Raw genomic sequence first — 23885 nt, forward strand, 5'->3', positions numbered from 1 at the left:
GAAGTCCTTTTAAACCGAACACAAACTCAGCACTTGACAATTGCACGTTTAACAGGTTATGAATTGACACTGTTTCAGCCACACATAGAAATCAGACGCTGCAACGTTTTAAATCCTGCTACACTGTTACCGTCAGTTAATCCAAATCCTGCCACACACGATTGTGTGGAAGTAGTTAACATCATGACCAAGCCAAGACAAGATCTGACAGATATTCCATTACCAGATCCCGACCTGACACTTTTATGTGGATGGTTCATGCATGAGAACTAGTACAGGAGAACTAGTAGCTGCGTATGCAGTGACTACTGACACTGAAGTTATTGAAACACACCGTATTGACACCCTGTCTGCTCAAGCAGCAGAGCTAGTTGCTCTGACTCAAGCCTGCATACACGCTAAGAACCGGAAAGTTAATGTTTACACAGATTCACGTTATGCATTTGGAGTCGTACACGACTTCGGAGTGCTCTGGCAGGAGAGAGGTTTCATGACTTCTCATGGAACCAAGATTCAGCATGGTCTCCTTATTCAAGCTCTGTTAGATGCTATACATTTACCGACATCCATTGCCATCATGAAATGCAAAGCACATACGAAAGTTACTGACATTATTTCCCAGGGTAATGATCTGGCAGATCGCACAGCCAAGCTTACAGCACAGACACCAGACATTCCAGTTAATAAGACACCGACACTTACTCCAGATCCGACTACATGTATGACAGTTAAGGACCCTACTCAAGATGTCATAGATATCCAGTTACATGCTACTCCCGATGAAATCAAGAAATGGTCCAAACAAGGAGGGGTCCAGACAGATCAGGGATGGGTAACGAAGGGTAGAGCCACATGGTTTCTCCCCGACTCTATGGTTCAAGTCATTATCAATACCGCACATAGTCCAGCACATCTAGGAGAGAAAGCTATGTTAGACAGTATCCAGAACATTTGGTTCAACAAGCATTTACGAGCTGCAGCCAAGCAGAAAGTCCGTACCTGTATGATATGTTGTCAGTTTAATCCAGGTAAAAGTGTCCCGGTGGAACAAGGTGGATTCCAGCCCCCTGAACACCCTTTTGAAGTCCTCCAGATGGATTACATTCAGATGGAGCGATGTCGAGGTTTCAAGTATGTCCTTGTAGTTGTATGCGCTTTGTCCAGGTGGACAGAAGCATATCCAGTTCCAGATTACACAGCCGCGACCACTGCCAAGCAGTTGGTTCGTGAGTTCTTCCCCCGTTACGGACTCCCTAGAGTCGTGTATTCTGACAACGGCCAGCCATTCTCATCTGAACTCATGAAGCATGTTTCCCTGTTGTTAGGGTACCAGTGGAAGTTCCATTGTGTACGCCATCCTGAAGCAGCCGGTCTCGTAGAGAGACATAACCAGACCCTGAAAATCCGCATTGCAAAGGTTTGTCAAGAGAAAGGTGTGGACTGGCTAGTAGCTCTGCCAGTCGCTCTGTTTTATATGCGCATGGTCGCACATTCCAGATCAGGTCTGTCCCCGTATGAGGTCGTTTTCGGCCGCCCCCCTAACATGTGGGGTACACCTAGACCTCGAAGTATTACCGATGTTTCAAGTAATATGCTGACAGATTACCTAGCTTCCTTGATGTCTGCCCTCAACTCTTGTCGTTCACAGGTTGCCGCCGCATTTCCAGACAATACCGAGGTGGCACCGCATGAAATCGTTCCCGGATCCATGGTCCTAGTGCGAAATTTCGATCGCTCAAGTCCGCTGGAGCCTCGCTGGAAGGAGCCCCGACAGGTCCTCCTCGCCACCCGTACAGCCGTGAAGTTGGAGGGACGCAAAGGCTGGGTGCATCTTTCGCACATCAAGAAGTTTTATGGATTGAAGCCAGTCTCAAAGAACATTTCCCAGGATTTAAAGGACTGCCAAAGTACCATTCTTAAGGACTGTCCCGCAAAAGACAATGTTACTGCACCCTCCCTGTTAGAGACAACTCCGCAACAGGAGTATAAGCTCAAATTAAGGTCTAGTAAAATAAGTCAGCCAGTTTGATTGTCTAAGTCCTCCCCTAGGTGAAACGGTTAGACCGGTTTCTGACATGTATAAAATAGACCCCCATAGTGAGAGAGTTAGTCAAAACTCAATCCGATGTATCGTTTTTCTAAGTTTCATATTATTTCTCAGCATTATGATTTCCTGCACCAGTTATGCATTTTACCTGTATTTTCCAGTTTCTCATGTAAATAAGTCTTCTAATGTTACAGTAGAGCACACGTTTAGTGATCTGCCTCCTCATGAACTCTCTTACCGCCTCGCTATGCGTAATAACTCTTTTATCCGCACGTTACATTATTCACACCAGACCAGCAATGCCACTAATTGTTGGGTGTGTGGTCGACTCCCCCCTTTCCAGACACCGAAGGGAGTTCTGCCACTCTTTCCTTATCCATTTTCACATAATGGTTCGTGTGGAGCATGGTCCACGTTAACGTCATCCTCAACAGATATGTCTTTTCTTAACAGTACATGTTTCCCAGACAAGCAAGGTCTTCCCCACAGAACAGGGTTAGATCTAGAAAACGAAGTTTATAATTTAGGTAATTATTCTTCGAATTTCATGGTCCTGAATGTTCAGTCTGATACTACTCCAGACTTACCTGCTATTTCAGTACTACCAGTCAAAGGTGAATTATGTGTCCGAAATAATGGTTCCGTACATGTAGGACATAGTGATTGTACTACTATTGTCAAATATAGTGACAGTGGGAAATCTATTTTCAAAGCTTCACGTCATTCTTATTTTATTTGTGGCCAAACCGCATATGTTCGTCTGCCCCTCGATTGGGAGGGAACCTGTTACATTGCCTTCCTACTGCCACCAGTTTTCCTAGCCCCATCTGATTATCATAGAAATACACATCTAGTACACATTAGACATAGAAGGGAGATCGAGTCCCCAATTGTCGATTATACTGAAACTGCTCTAGAACAGTATACAGATTTCAATAGAGGTTTCTTCTTCTTTATAGGACCTATCCAGAATAGTAAGCTAATCCGTAGGTTAACAAGAACCCTTGAAGCAGTAGTTAATGAGACTGCCTCTGCTCTAGGTAACTTAACTGAAGAGCAATCTGCTATGAGATTTGTCGTTTTGCAAAATCGTCTCGTCCTTGACGTCATACTGGCCGATAGGGGCGGGGCCTGTAGAGTCATCGGATCTAGTTGCTGCATTTTCATTCCAAATAACGCGCCGTCTGTTTATTCAGCTATAACCAGACTCCATAAAATTGCCCATCTGTTACACCAAGATCCAGGCACCTGGACATGGTCCGGTTGGTTCTGGAATATAATTTCCGCCTGGGGATGGAAAGTCTTGTCCTTTCTAGGTATTGCAGTAGCGATCATATTCAGCTGCTGCCTCTGTATACAATGTGGCCCTGCGATTTGCGGCATTTGTGCTACCTCTTGTATTCCTAGTCCCAAGCCCCGTTCTAAAACCCGTTCCAAGAAAATTCGAGACGAGCAAATGATACTGTATGAAATGATAGATGGTATCATGAATATTGATGTTTCCTGATGGAAACGTAGTGACAAGGAGGGAATGTGGAAAAGTAAATTTTGCCATGTTCTGTGTCCCTACGCGTCCTCCATCATATGTTATGTGTGTATGATTAATATGCATACGTATTCCCCATGTTCGATTAAAGACGCAATTACAGTTGTGTCCATCTCTAGTATGCCAGTTTCCAGTTCTCGTGAATACTACGAATATCAGGCCTATGTAAAGTTACGTTGCCACGTTTCCCAGTGTGCACGTTATTCCATTGTAAAGTCCCCGTTTCTAGGCCTCAAAAGGGCCTGGACACCAGATTCAGCTCCTGTCTCCTGAGCCTCGCTGAGGAGCGATACAGCCCCCACCTGTATCCCTGACCCTTCACTTACTTCCTGCCTCACAGTGCCCGGTTCAGCCTGGCTCTACCTCTGAGTCTGCCAAGAGTATGTTATGATTCTAGTTATCAGTCCAGCCCTCCTTCTCTGCATTCCTAAAGCTACTGAACTGCATCAATAGTTTCCGTCATAGTCTAGCCTTTACGTCTCCGTGTAAGAGAAATACTGTATTTAATGGTCATTCAATATTCTTCATCACGCACTACATGTAGAATAATGCATGCTCCAGTCTTAGAGTCTGTTCGCCTTTACCCCGATAACTTTTGGATTCTATCAACATGTTCTCTAAACATCAGATACTAGATACTGCTTCGGTACATGTCGCCCTGACTCTCCAGACTTCAGTCTCTGCTCCTAGCGCAGAGTTCGTAGCCCCCAGCTTCTCCTAGTAATACGTCATTGCCAGCTTGCGCGCACCATCAGGTTAGAGGTCCCGGCTCCTTAGGTAGCCCCCTCCATGTTTCCGCCCCATTCATGACATATTCTGTTACGTTTGCATCACATGTCTATGTATACGCCCTGTTACACCTACTTTCACCCTTATCTTTCGCGACTGCTACGCGTCACACCCACTGCTCCGCCTATCGTATGTATTGTAATGCAACTGTTTTAGTATATATGATCGTGCACTGTTATTAAATGTTACGCCGATTCCGATCCTGCCCCCGGCAGCGCTGCCATCCTATTCCTGTGCAGGTTGTCCTGTTCCTGTCCTTTATGTTGTAATAAACCTGCAAACTCCTACTACCTCGAATCTTGACTCTTATTTATTGAGCTATCTGTTATTCATTTATTCATTCAAAAATAGAGGTATTATTTATTTACCACACTGTGGGTAGGGAGGGAGGACGTCCACTGGGGAAACAGCAAGAGAGCTGGGGAGCGGGGTCCGGAGCCGTCAGCTGCTCGGCATTCTCCCACTCACGTTCTCCTGCATCTGTTCTACCCCAGCTCCGCACTACTGCCGGACAATTACAGGCAGTTACAGAGGGAAGTTACGGAGACATGGCGTAGCTCCTGCAGTCCTCTCGCAGTCTGCCGTCCATGCTGGAACCCCTGGAGCTGCCGGGCCGGAGCCACCAAAGTCCACCTCCAAGGAGCGGAGGTGACTGGGTGGTAAAGCTGTGGATCGGGAACCGGGTGGGGGTTAGGGCTGACTCGTGACTAGTGAATCGCTGCTGGACCGAGCTAGAGCATGCCCATACTGTCGGCGGACGTTCGTGCTCAGCTCTCTCCACCTCACCTCAGCCTCCGACCGGCGCTTCTCTATTTCGCCGGTGTCGTCCGCTGCCTGCAGATTGCTGCCTGGCTCAAGCTCCTGTGAACTCCAATGTCAACTGCTGCACCGATGCTGACCTCCGGCACTGCAACCACTGCTGCGGGCTGATTGAAGCCACCCGCAGGGCTCACGGAGCACTCCGCAGGCTTCCTCACTGCTGCCTCACTGATGCTTGTCATCCGACTCCTACAGCTCACCGCAAGTGATTTCTCCTTCCATGCATAATTTACCTAAACTTGAATGACATTTTGAAAACTTTAGTAAATTTTGCACAATGTTGGATGAAAAAACTTAGGAAATGTTGGCTGGTTTGAATAAAGTTTAACCCTGGTCTACTTTTGTTACATTTTTGCTAATAACTGCTGCATCTTCTTTCAAAATAATTACTAGAATGTTTTGGAATATGACAAATACCACTATCTTTGAGTACGATGAGCTTTGTCAAGAATTGGTTAAATGTGATATACCATGTATTACAAGTAAATATAAAACATGTTCCTTAAGTACTCTGTTACCAAAAGATGAAATACATTTCAAGAGAAAACGATGCAGTACAAATAGAATATATCACATAAAGGGAAACTGCCTGTAGTAATTTAATTTGAAGGTCCTGTTTCTGTGCCAGCGTAATTTGATAACATGTCTAACGGCAGACTGATTCTTAGCCTTCATGGAGACGACAAAGCAATTTCTGTAAATGACTGCTTTACGGCTAGTATTTACTTAAACAACATATCCTGGTGCTAGCTGATGCAAGCAGCGATTTCATGTCGCCGTTTATGTGCGTCAGTACAGGGAATGTGTTGAAAAGATGAAAACGTGTCCTTAGCATGCACAACAGCTCTACAACCATTTTCCAAAATTGGTTGTGAAAGTATTCCTGTTAATCACAGCGCCCGTCATGCGCTGCAATTAACAGGAATACTTTCAGAAATGCCCACCCATCAGCCCGCAGCCTCTCTATATAGAAAAGACATGCAACAAGTCCAAAAGCACGACGTGTGCTTCACACATTGTGCTTTTGGACTTGCTTCATTTCTTTTCTAAATAGAGCGTGGCTGGGTGCGGATTGTGGGCCATTGTGAAAGTATTCCTGTTAATTGCAACGCATGACGGGCGCTGTGATTAACAGGAATACTTTAACAAAGGCCTCAGGCAACCGGTAAATTGCCGTTTTTTCGCAGCTCGCGTTTTAAAAGTGGGTGGATGCAAGAACGTGTGTGCGCTTTACACTGGACACTGCGCGCTCGATGCCTTAAAGGTGCGCACGTTAGAGGGAACACTGCCTAGGATATTGGACTGCCATTTCAGCTCTTTTATGAACTAGACTGACAACCTACCTACCAAAAGCTCTTGAAACAGTTTGTTCACCTCTTGCTGGATAAAATTCCCAAGCTCTGCCAGTTTATGGAGCAGTACCATAGCTCTTTCATACCCAAACATGTGGGCATTAAACACATGGATTCTGTAAAGGTTCGTTTTGACCCTGTGATTGACAACATTCTTATTTGCTATGTACAAGACTCATTTTGCAAGTCACGAAAAGCTTTTCTGAGTTCTAAAGTGGATTTTGTGACCTATACAAAATTGTAGTTTGAAAGGGACTTCAAACTGCAATACGTAACCTCAAAGGAGGTGGGAACTGATTTGTAAAGCACTAGGGGTCTTCTTGGAATCCTTTTCCTATTAAGAATCTGTTTGGGAGCCTAGGAGAAAAGGCAGTGGTCCTTCTGAAGTACTCTTAAACAGGAAAAATAGGAAACCGGTATTGTTTAAAAGCAGCTCTGCTTCCTTAGGAAACCTTGGCTGCGTTTAAAAAAAAAAAAAAAAAAGTTTTCCATCAGGGAATGCATAAACAGGGATGGTTGTCTGCTACTATCCCAGTGTTTGCAGCCAATCACAGAGTTGCAAATGGCAACCTTGGTAATGAATATTATTGAGGCTGGCTTTTTTGCGACTACCTGCACATGGTGGTTTTGCCAGTTGACCTAGTAGTACATATTCTGATAGATACATCTACCAGTGTATTCCTCACCTTGTGAATATCCCCCTGCATCAGCAGCATTCGGAAATTCTTTTTGTAGCTTCGCGCCGACGTGGATGACATCATAGAGGCACGGTTTCACGCGCGACTCCGCTGACGTCACCTACACTATAACAGGCCCACGCCAGCGTGATGACATCAGTTCCCTTTTTTCCGCGTCGTCAACGCTACCGGTTTTCGAGGGATCGACAGTAGCTTTGTAGTAACTTTGGTACTCTGTATTTATTTTCTCCGTTTCGTTGTCTTCTGTCGAGATGTCTTCGAAGAAGACTGGATTTAAGGCTTGCGGGGAATGTGGCAAGACTATGTCCATTACTGACCCGCATGAGTGCTGCGTCTGGTGTCTGAGTTCCAACCATGATGTCGAGGATTGCCCATCTTGCAAGAAGATGACTCCGAAGGCACTTCGGGAGAGGGAGACTAAGCTCCTCGTTGCAAAGCTTAAAAGTAAGAAGGATAAGAAGACTTCGAAGTCACGGTCTCTGTGTTTGAGGTCGAGGTCTCCATCGAGGTCGCGCCCGAGTCGTCTTCTGCTCATGCTTCAAAGTCCTCGAGGAAGAAGCACAAGAGGAGCCATTAGTCACGTCATCACTCAGGGAAGGACTCGAGGCTGAAATCGCAAGTGAGGCTACTTCGTAAAGAAGTGGGAGCTTCGGCGTCGGAAGCCCAGGACTCAGATGGTGAGGCTTCGCGTGCGAATTCGCCTGAGTCACCGAAGCAGCAAGCAAACCCTTCTCTGGATCCGTCCAATCCTTTTGGTCAGGAGGATGAAGGTGAGGTGGAGGAGGTTGGTGAAGGCGAGGTTCCAGTGCCTGCGGGTTCGTAGACCCCGGTGCCACGGCCTGAGATCGACGTCGAGATGACTCCGTTCACTCGAGAGCAGCCTAGGGGCCTTTATCCAGACTTTCCGGCTCCAGGCCAGGATCCATCCCAGTGGTACAGGACGGAGCATCTGAATCAATCAAACACTTACACCCAGTCAAAAGATCTGGGTTTAATCCATCACCGTTCTTTAGCCCACTCTGCCACCCCAGTTCAGACATGGCTATATGCAAATCAGTCTGACCCTGTGCCTCATGGGAACAGTCCAGCCCGAACTGCAAAGCCATGTCTTCCCTGGACCAGAAAAGCTTCCGAGGACCGGTTTCTGGCATTCCAGCCGTCTTCAGCCCGGCTTGCTTGAATCCAGTGGCAAAGTGAGCAAGGGACTCACGTCTGAGCATACCCTGCCACACTTATGGCGGCCAAAAGGGGTACAAAAGGGGGTGGTGATGGATTCATCCCAGTTCCTGAATGCTATGTTTGGTGTTTACTCCAGGGCAATGTACTCCTCTGGTGCACCCGTTGGTCCCACAGGTCCTTTGGCGTTCAACTTGGGTGTTCCTCAGGCTTATGCCCCTGAACCCTTTATTCCTTTCATGCCGGCTCTTGCACTGCAGTGGCACTTTTAGGCGCCGCCGAGGCCTTCGACTCCGAAGCCTTTGACGTCAAACCCATCGATGCCAATTCCGTCGACGCCAGTGTCCACGACTCCGATGCAGGATTCCGTTTGACCTCCGGTAAAACTGCCTCGCCCGGCTTCGGGTTCGACGCCGGCTCCGACCCCGGCGGAGTCTGTTCTGGATCCATCGACCTCATTCATGAAGGAGAGGTTGAGGCGTGAAGCCCAGAGACTTCTGGAGGAGAAAAGGTATCGGTATGCGGACGTGGAGGAAGGAGAGTTACAGGATTCTGATGATCCTTTTGATGACCTGAGAGAGGCCAGTGGACTTGAGCTGTCTCCTGAGTGGGATTTGGCTTCTGTCAGACGTGCCTTCCAAGGATATGCAGCCTTATCACGTTATTAAAAAGGCTGCGGGCTTGTTGAATATTACTCTGCCCACTGCTGAGTACAAGTCTAATATTCTTACTGAGGTCCTTCATTCGCCTTCCTCAGTTGTTGAACCAATGCTGCCATTTAATTATGCTTTGGCTGAACCCATTTATGAAGTCTGGAAGAAACCTTTAACAGCTCCTGCTGTTTCAAGGGCTGTGGCGAGGAGGTATAGGGTGGCACCTAGTGACCCGGACTTTTTGTCAACACACCCCCTACCTGAGAGTCTGGTTGTGCAGGCTGCCTGCTCAAAGGAGTCTGCGGGTGCTTTTCCGCAGGTTCCTGGGGAAAAAGAGTCCAGGAAGCAAGATCAGGCTGCCAAGAAGGTCTTCTCAGCCAGCATGGCATTAAAATCTACTAATGCAACTTGTCTGATGGGACGATACATCCATGCCTTGATGGATTCCGAGAAGCAGTTAGTGCCAAAAGTACCTGAGGTGGATATAAAGGACTTTCAGGAGGTAATTTTGGACACTCAGGCTGCTGCGAAACAAGTGATTCAGAGTGGGCTGGACACGGCTGATTCGGTGGTGAGGGTCATGGGCTCTTCGGTGGCCACTAGAAGAGCTGCATGGTTAAAGTCATAGGAGTTCTCTGCAGATGTTAAGTCTGCTTTGATGGACTTGTCCTTTGATGGGACAGGATTGTTTGGCAAGAAGGCTGACGCTGCTTTAGAACATTTCAAAGACAGCAGGGCCACAGTGAAATCTTTAGGTCTTCAGACAAGGGGTACTACTGGAAGGCGCTTCGGGGGATTGGGCAGGTTTTCCTTTCGGACCCACAGACCATCTCAGCAGCAGCCACAGCAACATACGCTGTACAGGTGGTACAGGGGCAAGCAAAGAGCCTGTCCTCTAGGCCATCAAGCTTCCCCCTTCCAAGCCCCCTACCACTGCAGCAAAGCAGCCCTAGATCCGCCATTCCGGATCATGTGGGGCCAGTGGGGGCTGGCTTACCCATTTTCTATGGGATTGGGAATTGATTACTTCAGATCTTTGGGTTCTCAGTCTCGTGGCGAATGGGTATGCTTTTTTCTTTCTGGAATTGCCCCCAAATTACCCTCCTTGCCAGGGTTTTTATTCGGAGGACCATCCGCTGCTCCTACAGGAAGTAGTCCTGGCTCTGTTCAGAAAGGGTGCAATAGAGGTGGTTCCAGAGCAGGAGAGGGGTCAGGGATGCTACTCCTGGTATTTTCGGATCACCAAGAAGGATGGCAGGCACCGTCCAATCCTGGATCTCAGGATCTTGAACCTTTACCTGAAGCAGGAGAGGTTTAAGATGCTCACCCTTGCACAGGTTCTTCAAGCGCTGCTGGAAGAAGACTGGATGGTGTCGATCGACTTGCAGGATGCGTATTTTCATATCCCAATCCTGAAGTCACACAAAGTATCCCGTTTCACGGTTGGGTCGCAACACTACCAGTTTGCGGTCCTTCCATTTGGTCTTACTACTGCGCCTCGAGTCTTCAACCAGGTGATGGCTGTGGTGGCAGCACATCTCAGAAGGTCTGGGATACTGGTATTCCCGTATCTGGACGACAGGCTGATCAAAGCAGAATCTCCAGAGATAGTGCTCCATCATCTGCAAGAGACAACTCAGTTGTTGCACAGGTTGGGTTTTTCGATAAATGTACCTGTTCATAGGTGCGGTACTGGACACTACGGTGTGTCGTGCATTCCCTCCTCCTCAAGGTTTGTAAATGTAAATGTTTTTGTACTTGTATAGCGCACAGCTACCAGCAGTGGGTTTCCCGGCGCTTGTACGAATACCGCAAGGGAACCCTTCCTGGCTTTCCCTGTGAAGTGTCCACTCCTGGGCACCCCCATGGTGCAGACCAGGCATCCCTCGCGTTGTGGGGGCCGTTGTGGAGACTAAGCAAGCTATTGCCCAGAGTTGCAGCGCGGGACCCATGATCAGAATAGGCACTGAGGCGAGAATATCCGGTCAGGGGAATTAATGAGCCCGAGACCCGCCGAGGCAGGAATCGAACCTTGGTCCCTGGCCAGGGCTCTGCATCGAGGTCTGCCTGCTCTAACCATTGAGCCGCACTACTCCACGACATACAGGAAATGATTCCTTTATTTTTCAATGTTGCGGTTGTTCCAGTCCTGAAGGTCCTTCGCCTGCTCGGTCTGATGGCTTCTTGCATTCTGTTGGTCAACCATGCAAGCTGGCACATGTGGGCGCTCCAGTGGTGTCTCCGCAGGCAGTGCTATCAGCACGGCAGAGATCTCGGAGTCAGTAAGGATGGAGAGAAACTGCAGTGGATCTCTTGGTGGAGCGTGGAAGGCAATCTGTCTCAAGGAAATCCTTTTCAACTTCCTCCATCGGTGGCCACAGTGATAACGGATGCATCCACTCTAGGGTGGGGTGCTCATCTGGGGGATCTGGAGATCAAGGGTCTTTGGTCTCCAGAGGAAAGGTTGCTTCACATCAACCTTCTGGAATTGCGGCCGATATGTCTGGCGCTCAAGGCCTTCCTCCCTTCTCTTGGCGGTCAGTCAGTTCAGGTCCTGACGGACAACACGACCGCGATGTGGTATGTCAACAAGCAGGGAGGAGTAGTGTCTCAGTGTCTCTGCAGAGAGGCTCCGCGTCTCTGGTCCTGGGTTCAGGACCATCAGATTTGTCTGATGGCAAATCTGGCCGGAGTTCTGAACATTCGTGCAGACAGTCTCAGTCGGCAGTTCTCTGCCGATCACGAGTGGAGGCTTCACCCAGAGGTGGTTCGTCACGTCTTTCAGACGTGGGGGACTCCTCAGGTGGACCTGTTTGCCGCTCACTGCCCGTCATTCTGCAGTTTCCGATGCAGGGAGCCTTGGGGGACGCATTTCAGTTGAGTTGGGGCTCGCAACTCCTTTACGAGTTTCCTCCCATACCCTTGGTTCCGAGGAAGATTCGCCAAGACCGGGCCCAAGTTATATTGATCGCCCCGGATTGGCCAAGAAGGGTGTGGTACACGGATCTTCTCCACCTTTCCTCGTGCCCTCTGCTCCGTCTCCCTCACAGGGCAGATCTCCTCTCCCAGATGGAGGGGCAGGTTCTACACCCCCACCTCTAGACCTAACACCTTCATGCCTGGAGATTGAGCGGGGCAACCTGATTTCCTTTTCTCTCCCGCACGATGTGGTGGATGTCATCTTGTCGGCCAGGCGTGACTTCACCAAGTCCATTTATTCTTATAGATGGTCTAAATTTGTCGCTTGGTGCGGGGAGAAGTCCAGTGACCCTTTAAAGGCTCGTTTGTCCAATATACTTCAATTTGCACTTTCCTTGGCCCAACAAGGTTTTGCGGTGGCAACTATCAAAGGTTATTTGTCGGCCTTATCGGCTTTCCTTTGTTTGCCAGCCCAGCCCTCTTTGTTTAAATCTCCTATTGTATTACGTTTTATTAAAGGCCTTACCAATAAATTTCCTCCTACACCTTTTATTGTACCTCAATGGGTTCTCCTTTTGAACCTTTACATACATGTCCCTTTAGACTTTTGTCTTTTAAGACTATTTTTCTGGTGGCAATTACCTCGGCAAGGAGGGTAAGTGAGCTTCAAGCTCTTAGTTCAAAGCACCCATTTTTATCCATTCATGCTGAAAGAATGGTTCTCAGGACCAGGGCTGCTTTTCTGCCTAAGGTGGTAAATCCTTTCCATCTGGGGCAGTCCGTTACCCTCCCTACCTTTTATCCTCCCCCTCACCCTTCCAAGGAGGAGGAGAGACTACACTGTTTGGACCGTAAGAGGGCGGTGAGCTTCTACCTGGACAGGACAAGAAGTTCAGGTTGGATGACCAGCTGTTTGTTGGATTTACTGGCTGCAAGAAGGGGAAGGCGGTGCACAAGCGCACGCTCTCGAGATGGATTATCCTCTGCATTAATATCTGCTACGCCCGGGCGGGTAAGGACCCTCCAGAGGGTATAAGAGCTCACTCTACTAGAGCATAGTCCTCAACATCTGCTTTGTTTAGGGGTGTTCCTGTTGAGGACATTTGTAAAGCGGCGACTTGGGCTTCCCTCCACACTTTCGCGAAGCATTACTGCTTGGATGCCGAGGTGAGGATGGAGGGCCACTTTGCGCGCGCTGTCCTCCAGGATTTTCTGGTATAGGAGAGTGGACACCCTCCTTCGGGAGTGGGGACTGCTGTGGGACTTTATTCACAAGGTGAGGAATCCACTGGCAGATGTATTTATCAGAAGAACAAGTTACTTACCTTCGGTAACGCTTTTTCTGGTAGATACAATATCTGCCTGTGGATTCCTCACTGACCCACCCGCCTCCCTGTTGTCCACTCTTCTATACTCGAGTTGTTGTATTGTATATATTTTATTGTCAAAGGAAATGTTTATTATGTTATTGGTTTCACACTGTGTTATATTGACATTTGTGTACTGTGTATATTTCTGCTGTCATCGGTCCGTCAGTGTGCCTCGAAGGCACGGAAAAAAGGGCGGAACTGATGTCATCACGCCGGCCTGTTATAGTGTCGGTGACGTCAGCGGAGTGGCGCGCGATGCCGTGCCTCTGACGTCGTCCACGTCGGCGCGAAGCTACAAAAAGAAATTCGGAATGCTGCTGACGCAGGGGGATATTCACAAGGTGAGGAATCCACAGGCAGATATTGTATCAACCAGAAAAAGCGTTACCGAAGGTAAGTAACTTGTTCATTTGGTTTGTAAAAATGACCATGCGCAATTTGTGGCCACTTTTTGCTAATGGAATCTTTGTGCATCTGGACTTTGGTGTTTTCCATACCAGTTAAAAATGTCATATCCATCATTTAGCTTGCAAAAGAATCTGCATCTTTATGTATAGTGTAAATTGCTTCCCAGTCAGCCTACAATAATAAGTAGACAAAATTGATTCTCCGCTAGGAATTGATCACTAAGAAAAACCTTGCTATCAGTGCTAAACCTATGGTACCCCATCTTCTGCTTCTGTTTTAATGTATTATTTCATGTGAATAACAGCCATATGTTCTCATGCCATATGGAATGCAAGCCTGTAACAATTGTTGTCATAATTTTTGTTAAACCCAAGATCTCTGTTAATGGGGTCTATGCTTTCGTTCCAGTAAAATAAACAAGTAGTGAGAGTTGTGAATATTTTAGTTAGTCAGAAAAAATCCATTGGGTCTTCATATTCAATACTTTTTGGTTACATTTACAATAAGGGTCAATAACTTTTTTTATTTGTGTTCAAATTGTTTTTATTGAGCAATAAAAGGAAAAGAAAACCAGGTACAAAAATAATATATACAAGCATGAGACAATCCGTGTGGGGATCAAATAAAGTAGGATAAGAAAATAATCTGAATTCAAATACAGGTCCCTTTGCTTAAAGAGGTTCGATGTCGTAATCATTTCAGATGACAGTCATAAGTGGAGTATTTATCTCACGTTGTTACTGGTATCATAGTGTGGTATACATGCTGAAAGATATATCAAATCAAGATGGCGCTTTGTAGTGTGTACAGATTATCAGCTAAGACATCATTGCAGAAGCTAACAGGACAATCTTACATAGGGCAGAGAGTAATAACTAAAACCAGAAGCATACATTGTGTTACCACTGATTGTGTTTTTTAGTATGTAGGACATGGTGCTGCAGGGTAGATCTATGCCTAGTACCAATACCAAGACATTCAGTGTAATCCACTAAGTATTCCAGTAGTGCTTTGTTTCACATAACCAGTAATGGGGATGATATCGTTGTCAGTTAGACCGAACAGGTAACATCCTACGGTGGGTCAAACGAGAAGGAGGAAGCGTCAAGGGCACTCCACAATTTCTTGTTGGTCATATGCAATGGGGAAGAATGTAAGGCAGCATTATCAGTACCCCTAATAGATGACAGCCACTCTTTCCATATTGTGAACAAGACCTCCGAGGCATTCTTCCACTTGCATAAAATGACTTTGCATGCTAGCGTAAGTAGTAGATCTAGTAGTTGGCGGTCATGATCTCTTGAAAGCATTGGGTCTATTGCACCCAACAGTATGTAGATAAACTCCCTCTTTGGTTTGATCTTAAATATGTGTTCAATGAAGTTAAAGATGCTGGACCAGTACTTTTGTAATAAGGGGCAGTGGAAGAGCATGTGTGGTAGATCTCCGTCCATTAAGGAACAATTCCAACATGTGGGGGTATCTCGTAGTTTAAGCTTAAATAAATTTTGAGGGGTCCAGAAAACCCTGTTGAGAAGCATATATTTGGTTTGGGAAAGGATCGGGGACACCTTATGTGTAAGGGCTGAGGTATGAATCTTATCCCAGTCGAGGTCTATGCCTGTGGAATTCGAAAATGAGTGTGTGGATAAGGCTGTTTTCAACTTTAGGAACGCATAGAAGTCAATTGGTTGAAGGCAGTATTTAGTTTGTATCGTGGAGTACGGCAGTGGTAGACGACCTTCGAATAGGTCAGAGACCATGTTAATGCCCTTAACCGACCAGTGTTCCCAAAAGGGTGATATTCGGTTAATCCGGATAGTTGGGTTGTGCCACAGGGATGATGAAGTCGTTCTTTTTATCTGGAGGCCAGCATTGTGGGTTTGATCAAGTCTGAGTGCTCTCCTGGTGTTTAGCATAATGTACTTGGAGTGTGTAAGGTGAGACAGGTCCATTGTGAGTATCGTGGGGAGAGGGGCTTTGCCTATGATGGAGCTCTCTATTTCAATCCATAGTGGTGTATAACCTGAGTTGTCATTAAACCAACATGCTCCTTGTTTACACAAAAATACAGCTTGGTAGTTCCTAAAATTTTTGTGTAAACAAGGAGCATGTTGGTTTAATGACAACTCAGGTTATACACCACTATGGATTGAAATAGAGAGCTCTATCATAGGCAAAGCCCCTCTCCCCGCGATACTCACAAGGGTCAATAACTTTAACATCAGATTTCCCAAATCATTTGTATTATTGTTCCAGCTTCATTAAACATGCATTGAACACTGTTGAGCTTACACCTAAACCTGTTACCACCTTGGGTGCTATGGCTTTTCCCCTCCTGTGCAGATTGATTGATAATCCCATTGTTCATGACAAGGTCAGCTCGTCATTAGCACAGCTCCAGTGTGCCTCATGACGAGCTGAGCTCATCATGAGCATGGAAGGGGTTAAACCTCGGTCTGTTCCCCAAGAGTTTGCTTCACTGGAGATCTGACTTTCAGAACAACTCAACACATATTTGTTCAAAGCCAAACATAGACGATATTTTCTGGAAGAATCCTGCAACAGTCTTTTATTGTGCAGATGTCCCTGGATCATAATCAGTCCTTTGGTTATTAGGTCTCATTCCATTTGGAGATAACTTATGTCTGCAAAGCTGATTTTGGTTCAATCTCTCTCGTCTTTCTGTAAACACTGGAGAATTTCTTTGCTTACCAAGTTTCTCAGATTTTTTTTTTCTTTGCAAGGATGTACTCATTGGCACTTAATTTTAGGAGGATTCCTCCATGAAGGAGACCAAGTGGGAAATGCAGACTTGGAATGTCTCTGGCTCTTAGTTTCAAGGACCCCATTGTTAGGGGCTGTGAAGTCTGAAACTGAGTTATGTTAGCCCTCAATAGTATCATGTGTACATTGATGCATAGTAGGCTATTATGAATTTCCCCAGCACGTCTGCAAACTCTCACATATATTGGTAATCATAACCTTAGTAGAATACATGTCTAATGCCTTTCATTTGCACCACTCTGGCCTGGAAATATCGATTTTATAGTTATAAGATTGATTGTGCAGGTGCCAGGTTCAGTTTACATTCTGTCCGGTTTTCCTTTTTTGACTAAGGAGCTAAACAGTGCACTTATTGAAATCACGGGAGCATGAAAATTCCTATTTCATAAAGGGAATTTCCTGAATTCTTGAAGTTTTTAATTCCTTGTCAGATACAGAAAATGTATTCTGGTAGGTACACTTGCATTCTGATTTCTTTTAAAAAACAGACGGTATTGTCGATAAAGAAAACCCAACCTGGTACACACGTATGTAGGGCTGCTGTTGTCAAAACAGTTTTTCGTATGTCTTGTAAAAAATGTGAAAAATATGGGTTTCCAAATTTGGGACGTCTGTAGATGTTGGTAGGGGTTACGCGTGCCTGATTTTTATTTTATTTTAGGTAGTAAACATTTAATAATTATGAATTAGGTCAATTGTAGAATAACTGAATTTTAAATTTACCAGCAAAACATACTTTGAAATCATTGAATGCAAGTCAAAGCAGACTAATCAGAAAATATACTTATAAACACAGACTCCAATAGTACCTAGTGTCAAAATCGGTCAAGCAAAGCAAATAGATGCAGGAGTAAAAAATGTGTTAGATTGTTTAAATGCACTCTGATATTGACAAGGACTTCTCCCCATCTAGGCACATAGCAGTACTAGAAGAAACCATTAAAAAGGGAATCCACGATGCTGACTCAGAAGCTCGCAAAGTAGCAAGAGCGTAAGTTTTAAATTAATAGCTCTTGGTACGTTGAGAAACTTGTATGCTTTGATAATCTTCTTTGGGTCTATTAATAATGTAGCCCAACTTTATTTTCCTTACTTTTCCTGATCTAATCTCATATATTGTTTGTGACATGTTAACTTGTTCATTTTTAAAAAAAAATATGTTCCTAGAGGATACTTCCTTTTTATTTATTTAGCAGTGATAGCATTTTTGAGTACCTTTTTCAAGTTTTCCATCTAAGGTATAATTCCTTCCAATGGTTCTCCAAAGTATGTTTTTTTTATCCTTGTTGAAATTGTAGAATGAGCACCATGTATATTTATAAAAAGACTTCCATTGTCAGGAGCGAAAGTGTATTACAATGTAATGCCCATATTTGGCGCTCAGCTTTTTGATATTTGAGATAATACATTTTGTTCTAATGCTTTTATTCATTATCGTGCCGCTCGAAGTCGTTTGGACATTGAAACGCTTGCTGGGTCCTTGTGCTCCACGGATCATTTTCTGCATTCTTTGCTGGGGAATCTGCTGACCTGAAGAGCGGGTCCCTGTGTCGCCTTGGTCGAATTGCTGCTGACTGTGGCGAAGTGGGACTGCGAGGACCAGGGTTCAGTGCTCCTGACATTGCACGCACCTGGTGCCTCTTCCCGCCTCCCCCCCCCCCCCCCGCCTACCTGGAGCTTGAAATACGACTCGCGGCCCCCACTCCACGGGTGCCGCTCGAAGTCGTTTGGACATTGAAACGCTTGCTGGGTCCCTGTGCTCCATGGATCATTTTCTGCATTCTTTGCTGGGGAATCTGCTGACCTGAAGAGCGGGTCCCTGTGTCGCCTTGGTTGAATTGCTGCTGACTGTGGGGAAGCGGGACTGCGAGGACCAGGGTTCTCAGCGCTCCTGACATCGCGCGCACCTGGTGCCTCTTCCCGCCCCTCCCCTGCCCGCCTACCTGGAGCTTGAAATAAGACTCGCGGCTCCCGCTCCGCGGGTGCCGCTCGAAGTCGTTTGGACATTGAAACGCTTGCTGGGTCCCTGTGCTCCACGGATCATTTTCTGCATTCTTTGCTGGGGAATCTGCTGACCTGAAGAGCGGGTCCCTGTGTCGCCTTGGTTGAATTGCTGCTGGCTGTGGGGAAGCGGGACTGCGAGGACCAAGGTTCTCAGCGCTCCTGACATCGCGCGCACCTGGTGCCTCTTCCCGACCCTTCCCCCCTCTATTTTAGGAGCATTAATCCCGCAACCGCGGGACGCGCGCGGGCGGTGCCGGGCGAAGCCCGGGCGAAGCCCGGGCCAAGGGCGGGCCCGTTTGTGCCCGTTAGAGACCGTTATAGACTGGACTGGGCCACCCTGCTAACTTGTTTTTGCACATTCATACCCCATTATCCTCAATATTGGGTGATATCAAATTTGGGGTTCTGCTGGCATATATACACCCTAAATTCCCCTTTTTTGTATGTAAGACTGTATTATAAAACGTTTATGTCTACACGAGGCAGTAGAAGCAAAACTGCCGCTAAGGAGGGACAAATAACAGGTCCTAAAGATAATTTCATCACCAGAGCAAACACCTTTATAGATCAAAGTATCTCCCTGATAGAACGCAGAGTGTCTCAAGATCTAGCTAACGCAAAAAGGTCCTCTATGGGCCATTTGGCGGATGCACAAACGCCGGAGCAACGCAGTGACCTTGGACCGAGTGAAGCCTGTGGCCAAAGGCTTAGCCTTCCAACCACGGTGGATCTATCGGTTTCACAGCTCTCCGACTTACAACTATCATTGGACTTAGAGAAGACCCCAGATCTGGTGCTTGAAACTACCCCAGAGGTATTAAGACAGTCAAGAGGGAGGAGGGAGGGTGCAATAAATAAGAAAAAATGTATAGCCCAGAACAATCAAGTCAAATAAAACACACAAGATTTCTAATAAGACAGGAGAGACTCGAACCACCATACCACAGAGAAGAGAACAGGAATTTCTTAATGTGATTGTTCATCAGGCACTACCCGATACCCCGGCTCTTATTACCGGCGAAATTACGATTGGCCTCCCATTAGGCAAGGAGGCAGACGTTAACACTGATCCCAACGACCACCTACTAACTAAAATTGGAGACCTTTTCAAACAATTACTTAAACCATTAGAACTGAGATTGGGGCAAATAGAAAAAGCATTAGCTGGTCTGACAACTCCTGCAAAAACAAAAATGAACCAACTGGGACAAAAAACAGGGGGGGCGAAGCAGCCTGCTGCAATCTCTAACGTCCTAAACAAACAACCTATTCCACCAGTAGCTAAACCAGTCCAACCACAAGTGAACAAAAAAAAAGACATTAGACAACACCCTAAGTAATACTCCGATTAATATCACTAATACTAACTCGGTACATAATAACAGATTCAAAAACACCAGCAACACAGTTAAATGAAGGATGGGATAGAGGACCCCACGACGGAAGATTCTCCATCAATCTCCCACTGGAAGCCAGTCCTTTCACAGTTGTAATGACTGGCGTACCAGAACTGGGAGATCAAACTAATGAAGCAACCTGGTCGCTAAAGAACAAGGTCCAACACTGGTTAAATGTAAATCGCCCACCTCCTCCCTACTGTTCACCCAAGATCCTAATGGTAAGAAGAGCCCCTTGGGTAGGACACGGAAAAAAAACTATACAAGGTGATTGTGTCATCATTACCTTCGATGATCCCAGATTAGTTGATCACATCTGCTCATGGGACTATCAGACCTCAACTGGGGCTATAGGAACAAAGCGCCTTTCCTTCTTCTACCCCTTGAGAAATCGAAATGGTTATCTTTACGATGGATCTTGGCATACAGTAGGCCCTCTACATCGGGGTAGAGAAAGGGACGACTGGGGAGGACCTTACCATAGAGATCCCTATAGAGAACCACCACCCTGGGAGGGTTGGAACGGTATTCCAACGTCTAATAGATTATGCGGCCTTGAGCTAGTTGACTGACCACCACAGGATAAAAAACATCTCAGTTCCATAAAAAGGGAATTAGAGGCTCATGGTGGACCACAGAAAACTAAGACCCTAACTAGAGGTCCCCAAACTCTAAGTGTCGTGTCTTGGAACATTGCCGGTCTCCGCCCCAAGATTGAGGACGGTACCGCCATAAGTTTCCTAGACAGACACCAAATTGTATGTCTCCAGGAGACTTGGTCATCAATGGAATTGCACCTTCTGGGTTTTAGGACGTTTTTTTTCTCCAGCTCTGTTTGGGAACATGGGCAGAGCAAAGGGGGGATTAACTATTTATATAGCGAACACTGTCCAAATAAAAATAACCACCCTTGAACTAGACGCAAACTTCCAGCTTCTTTCCCTCACCCTACCAAAAAAATAGACTATCATACTCATTAACTTCTATAATAATTTGGAGGAAGCAGAATTTATGAGTAATACTAAACCTAAATGAAAAACTCTCATATCTTAGACAGACAAAAGGAGGTAAAGGTGCTGTCTTCTTCCTATGGGGAGGGGACGTTAATTTGCACCCCTGCCTTAACAAAAATTGCAGTGAAATGATCAGGGACCTGGACATTCCCCTTATTCATTTCTGCCATACTAAATCAGGCATAGCTATGAATGACCTTATGTCTGACTTGGCACTTATAATAGCCAACAACTTAAACCCAAAAACAAGAAAGCCAGAGTCGATATATGTAGGGAGAGGCTACCAGTCCACTGTCGATTATGTTCTTACATCTGATGGGCTGTCAAACAAGATTAAACATGTTGAGACTATCAAATACATTAAGTGACCATCTTGCCATAAAGGAAGAGGACAACACACAATGGAACCCTAAACAACCCCAAATAGTGACACAAAGCAAGGGGGAAAAAAGTGAGCAAAGCAATTTAATTGTTCATTTGTGGAACAGAAGACTATGTGAGATTGACGAAAAAGTTTATCAGCAAAGGCCTAGATTTTGCGCCAACTCCGCAGGAAGATCTCTTCAGATTGAGCTGTGAGTCAGTGAATTTCTACCGCAAGATTAAATGACAAGTTTATTTTCAGGATAAACCCTCGCTGCAAGAAACATCGCACTCAGGCTTGAGAAAACCATCTTTTTCTCCTCCATCCATTGCCCTTCTATGTTAAGTCCTCAGCATTGAGAAAGCTGAATTGAATGATGTCCTAAGGTTGGCACCAGAAACATGATTTTAGAATGTCTAGTGAAGAGCGGATAGCAATAAGCACCCTTGCTGATGACCACTCCATAACAATCAAGTCTGCAGATAAGGGTGGAGCGATTGTCATCCTTTCTACTGAAGATTACAGACCAGAATGTTAAAGTTTAATGGGAGACACTAGATTTTACAAAATCATTAACCATCATCCATCCCAGAAGCTCCAATAGAAGATCAGGGTCATGGTCCATGAAGCTGAAATGTTAGATGGATTACTAGAAAGGAAACGGACTTCCTCATTAACCAACAACACCTTATTTCGACTGCTTTCCTAAGATCCACAAAGAGAAAAGACCCCTACCTGGGAGGGCCATCGATTCATGGATCAATTCCCTCTTTGAGCCACTTTTCAAATTCTCAGATCATTTCCTTAGACCAGTAGTCAAGAGGATCTCGACATTCATTAAGGATACCTAGGATGCTCTAATTTTAATTGAGAGTATTAACACCACAGGAACAGACCTGCTAATTACATTGGACGTGGAAGCTTTGTACTCAACCGTCCCACATCCCACACTTATGGTTGTGAAGAAAATGTTAACATCTGAGATGTGGGAGTGCCACTGAGACGTGCGTGTGCCACTTTGGTAATCAGAGAATGTTTTTCAATTCAAGCAAAATCTGTACCTCCAGATTCAGTTGACCGTCACCTCAAATCTGGCATGTCTTTACAGCTACGAGAAGTTTTATACTCTCTTAAATCAATTCCTTTAAGAAGTAAACCCAACTTTGCGGCAGTTTTATCAACAACATCTTGATAATCTGGAGGGGCTATCGAATTGTTGCTTTGGAATACAGGAAATGGGTAAATCTCTGTGATCCAGATCTTAAGTTTACGGCGTCTATTTCCAACAAGAAACTCCCTTTTCTTGTCTGATGATAACCATCGATGAAGGCCAGCTAACAACAAGAACCTACTATAACGCTATGGATCATAACCGCTTATTACTAATTGATAGTGCCCATCCTCGAGCCTTTAGCGCAAATTCCTCTTTTGGTCAATTCCTAAGTATTAGAAGAAATTGTAGTGAAACATCAACCTTTGACAAACAAGCTGAGGACCTGAGTTACAAACTTTACAACTGTAACAATCCAGATACATTCATCCACTCAGACTGGAAGAGAACGAGAAATAACCATAGAGAAGCACTTCTAGAACCTCAGGCAACAAAAGATCATCTCAAACTGACATGCATCACTACATATGCACCCTTTTTTCTAATAGTGTCTAACAGGTTGTTAATAAAAGTTGGAATATTTTAATCAGTGGAGGGCTAAGTATTGAACAATCCTATTTGCATTGAAACAAACAACTAATTTACGAGCTCTCTTGGTTCACAGTAAACCCAAATAATCAAAGTCCACACAGAGAGCCTAACTACTTGCTAGTGCCTTTCACATATAGTTGGACACTATCCAGGCAGACTTTGCAATATTTGTCCCCCAACGAATCCTACTTAAAGAAGTTGATTTGGGACCTGCAGGATCATGGCAATTTTTAAATCACACTAACTACAACACTAATAACTGCATGTATCGTATTCAATGTCCATGTCTGTTGAGATAAATGTGCATGACTACCCGATCGATAAAAACCCTCATCTATAAATGTAGGAGCAATGTGCGATACCACTGGATCACGACTAAAATGTGTGTCCACTTTGTAACTGAAAAACTCAGGATGATATGCAGTGGGGTGTTCTGAAGACCTTCAGAAACACAGGAGATGCAGAGAAAAAAATGTTCACCCGACAGCAACACTGGATTTTCTGTTTGACGAGTTACATCGCATGCCTGCATGACGAAATCCCTTGGGGGGGAACTATGCAGATGAGAATTCTCAGATTGAACTGGCACAGGGATACATACATTGTTCTGTAGTGGCTCATTAGACTAATACACCCTTGATTCATATCCATCTTTGCTTACTCATAAAATCAGAATATTTTCTGTCAATTGTTTCTTGATGTAATTCAATGTAACTTATTTAGGTGTATTTTCTCCCTCCCACTCTCTACATCACTACCACAGTTATATTTAGAGTTATATAGGCTAAGACAGCAATTCTTGCAAGAATCACCCATATTCTGCTTTTGGCAAAAATGTCAA

At 45.4% G+C, this 23885-nt stretch overlaps 1 long non-coding RNA gene across 3 annotated transcripts in view; it reads left to right on the forward strand.

The window, feature by feature from the left end:
• Positions 1 to 23885, forward strand: part of LOC144754143 (uncharacterized) — a 213515-nt gene that overhangs the window by 63297 nt on the left and 126333 nt on the right. For all 3 annotated transcript variants that reach the window (XR_013594671.1, XR_013594672.1, XR_013594673.1), the window contains exon 2: positions 17478 to 17555. This is a non-coding gene — a long non-coding RNA (uncharacterized LOC144754143). The remainder of the gene's footprint in view (positions 1 to 17477; positions 17556 to 23885) is intronic.

The sequence above is a fragment of the Lissotriton helveticus genome, chromosome 5_1 (genome assembly GCF_964261635.1).
Source record: "Lissotriton helveticus chromosome 5_1, aLisHel1.1, whole genome shotgun sequence".
Lineage (NCBI taxonomy): Eukaryota > Metazoa > Chordata > Amphibia > Caudata > Salamandridae > Lissotriton > Lissotriton helveticus.